The sequence below is a fragment of the Rutidosis leptorrhynchoides genome, chromosome 4, assembly GCF_046630445.1.
Source record: "Rutidosis leptorrhynchoides isolate AG116_Rl617_1_P2 chromosome 4, CSIRO_AGI_Rlap_v1, whole genome shotgun sequence".
Classification (NCBI taxonomy): domain Eukaryota; kingdom Viridiplantae; phylum Streptophyta; class Magnoliopsida; order Asterales; family Asteraceae; genus Rutidosis; species Rutidosis leptorrhynchoides.
The window spans coordinates 457,343,952-457,347,873 of NC_092336.1; the positions used below are offsets into that span (position 1 = coordinate 457,343,952).

General features: G+C 31.7%; 1 non-coding gene across 1 annotated transcript; it reads right to left on the reverse strand.

Annotated features, from left to right (window-relative positions):
• Positions 1–2,562: 2,562 nt before the first annotated feature.
• LOC139845690 (small nucleolar RNA R71) lies at positions 2,563–2,669 on the reverse strand. The gene has a single exon (XR_011758453.1). It is a non-coding gene; the product is annotated as a small nucleolar RNA R71 (small nucleolar RNA).
• Between the last annotated feature and the right edge of the window lie 1,253 nt (positions 2,670–3,922).

Sequence of the window (3,922 nt, forward strand, 5' to 3'; positions counted from 1 at the left end):
CTAAATTACCTAGCACATCAATCCGCAAAATATCATTTTTAATCACTTGTCTCTATTTCGTAAAGCATTTATAAAAGCAGCGCATGTATTCTCAGTCCCAAAAATGTAAAGAGAAAAAGGGAGCAAATGAAACTCACAATACTGTATTTCGTAGTAAAAATACATATAACGTCATTTAATAAGTGCAAGGTTGGCCTCGGATTCACGAACGTATCAATATTGAGATTCAATATTGCAGGAAAGTACGTAGACGCAACGGAGATGATAAACACTAGATTGACCTCACGAGCATACCCATGAACCATACCCATCACCTCCATAGCTATAACCCATAATTTCCTTAGCTTCGACTCATTCAAAATAACTATTTTGAAATCACTCGGACAGCACTCCGTCGTAATATTTTATGTATACTAAAAATATCTTGAAATAATATATATATATATATATATATATATATATATATATATATATATATATATATATATATATATATATAAATCAATTGAGAGAGTTTAGAGAAATATATTTTCAAGTTTATATGAAATAATGAAACTTATTGAATTCTATTTATAATAGATTTTTGAATTAAAAAAAAGTGAATTATTAAAGTATGAATTATTAAAGTGAATTATTAAAGTATGAATTATTAAAGTGAATTATTAAAGTATGAATTATATTAAAGTGAATTATTAAAGTATGAATTATTAAAGTGAATTATTAAAGTTAAAGTAAAGTAAAAGTAAAGTAAAAGTAAAGTTAAAGTATAGTAAAAGTATAAAAAATTATGTATGTATAATACGAGTATAAATATATATAATATTAATTTAAATCGTTATATATATTTAATGAAATAAAATATAAATATCGTTATATTTATTATACTGGTTAAGTAATGAGCTGTCAAAAGTGATTCGAGATATCTATAAAAGTTATATACATTTTAATAATAAAGTTCTTTTTAAACTGAAAACGTCTTTGTACGTTTGAAAATAGATTAATAGAATATTATGGAAACCAATTCTCCACTAACTTTTGTCTAACTTTCGTAAATGACACTTTTTGTTTTTATTTATAAATAGCTTTACAAATTATTCTGAATATCGTTAAGAGGAATAGATTTTCTCAAATCATAGTGGACCTCTCAACAGAGACTTGTAATCATAATCCAATCATTTAATATATTTTTTTTCGTCGAAAATCATATTGAAATAAATACGTTCGTGTAAAGTATTATACGTTTAATACTTTATTAATATTCTCAAGTTATAATATATATATACATACATATACATATCTATTTATATATAACGGTTCGTGAATTGTCGAAATTTGGTCGAGGTTATAATGAATGTATGAACACAGTTTAAAATTCTTGAGATTTAACTTAACAAACTTTGCTTATCGTGTCGGAATAATATAAAGATTAAAGTTTAAATTTGGTCAGAAATTTCCGGGTCGTCACAAGACGCAAGTTTTAATTTTTAGTTTTTAGATTTTTAAGTATCGACGCTTTACTTTCTTATTATTATTTTTCGACTTTTTGTTTTTCGACGTTTGTTTTTCGTCCTCTTATTTTTCGACGCTCTTTTTCTTTCTCATTTCTACGCTCTAGTTTTTAGGACATAGAATTTTCTTTATTTTCTTTAAATTTTGACGAAAAATTATTTTAAGCGGTTAAATTAATAGACATCCAAAATTTTCTGGTTCGTAGTAATAGTTGGATTTGTTAGTGGCGAGTTGTGGGCTTCCGATTTAAAGGGTCCTGGCTACCTGCTGCATCTATTGGCTATTCGAAACGTGGGCAAAATCAGAAAAGTTTATTAATTTGATAACTTATATAATTTTTATCTTTATAGCTAATAGGATATTCAGTGAATGCACCGAGCAAAACGTTCACCACCTGTAACTCGATCAAGACATTTATCCAATATTGTCGCCATTGATTTTTCTTTAGAATCATCATCTAGTCGAACAAGTACTCCAACTCAAATTTCTTATAATCCAATATTTGAAACCGACTTCACAATTGAGAACCCGGAGGATATTCAAGGACAATTCAGAGATCCTGAACCACTAGTCATTCCTCCTGAACCACAAAATATTCATCCGGAGATTATCGAGGAAGAAACCGTTAAATCAGAATCCTCTAGTTATTCGGATTCAACAAATTCAGATATGGAAGAAACAGAACCTCAAAGTATGGAAGACCGAATGAGAGCCACACGCACTGGCCAAGGTCATGCCATTAATCAACCAGATGTTAATGCACCAGATATTGAAATCAAAGGACTAATCCTACACATGATCACTAATCAGTGTCAATTTAGTGATACAACAAAAGAAGATCCAAACGAACATCTTCGAACTTTTAGTAGGATTTGTAATCTATTTAAGATCCGAGAAGTTGAGGATGAAACTATTTATCTCATATTGTTCCCCTGAACTTTAAAGGGGGAAGCCAAAGATTGGTTAGAATCATTACCCGAAGGAGCGATTGATTCATGGGATGTTTTAGTTGAGAAATTTCTTAAAAGATTCTTTTCGGCATCTAAAGCCGTGAGACTTCAAGGAGAAATTGCCACGTTCGCACAAAAGCCAAATGAAACGCTTTATGAGGCATGGACAAGATTCGGAAAAATGTTGAGAGGATGTCCTCAACATGGTCTAGATACTTATCAAATAGTTCAAATATTTTACAAAGGAGTCGACGTCGCTACACGAAAGGACATCGACACAGCAGCTGGTGGTTTCATTATGAAGAAAACAGCAACCGAAGCTCACAAAATTATTGATAATACAGCATCCCACTCACATGAGTGGCATCAAGAAAAAGATATTTTTCGTTCATCTAAAGCGGCTAGAGCTGATTCTAGCCATGACTTTAATTCCATTTCCGCAAAGCTAGATGCTTTTAAGAGACGAATGGAAAAGATGACAAAAGATATTCACGCAATACGAATTAGTTGTGAGCAGTGTGGAGGACCACATTTGACAAAAGATTGTCTCAGTGTTGAACAAACCATGGAGCAAAGACAGAATGTTTCATACATGAACCAAAGGCCGGGATATAATTATCAACCCCCAAGGCCAAACTACAATCGTAATCAAACAACAATCAACAAGGTCCTAGCAATCAACAAGCATCTAACAATACTTATAATCAGCAAAGACCTGGTTATTTCAATAAACCACCACAAACCGATGAGAAAAAGACAAATTTGGACGAAATGATGGCAAAGCTAATAGAATCTCAAAACCAGTTATTTACATCTCAGAAACAAACTAATGAACAAAATGCTCAAGCATTTAGAAATTAACAAGCTTCAATCCAAAATCTGGAACAAGAAGTAAGTAACCTAGCGAGGTTAATTGGTGAAAGAAAATCGGGGAGTCTACCTAGCGATACAAATGCTAACCCCCGAAATGAAACAGCTAAAGACATTACCACAAGAAGTGGTATTACACTTAAACTACCTGAAATGCCTGTAATTTCTGATGGCTCTATTCCTACTACACATGCACCACAGCCTGAGCAAGAGAAGGAATCAGAACCGGTAGTTGAAAAGGTTAGTGAAGATAACACAGTTAAGGCAAAGCCTTATGTTAAACCATACCAACCACCACTTCCATACCCGAGTAAAATGAGAAAAAAAAGATTTGAAGCCGAGCAATCCAAATTCTTGGATATGTTTAAACAAATAAATGTCAATCTTCCTTTAATTGATGTGATTTCAGGAATGCCAAGATATGCTGAATTCCTGAAAGATCTAATAACAAATAGAAGAAAAATGGAAGAACTCTCGGCTGTTACAATGAATGCTAATTATTCTGAAGTGCTGTTGAATAAGATACCAGAAAAATTATCAGATCCAGGAAGTTTCACAATTCCATGTTTTCTGGGTAATCTAAGTTCAATAGA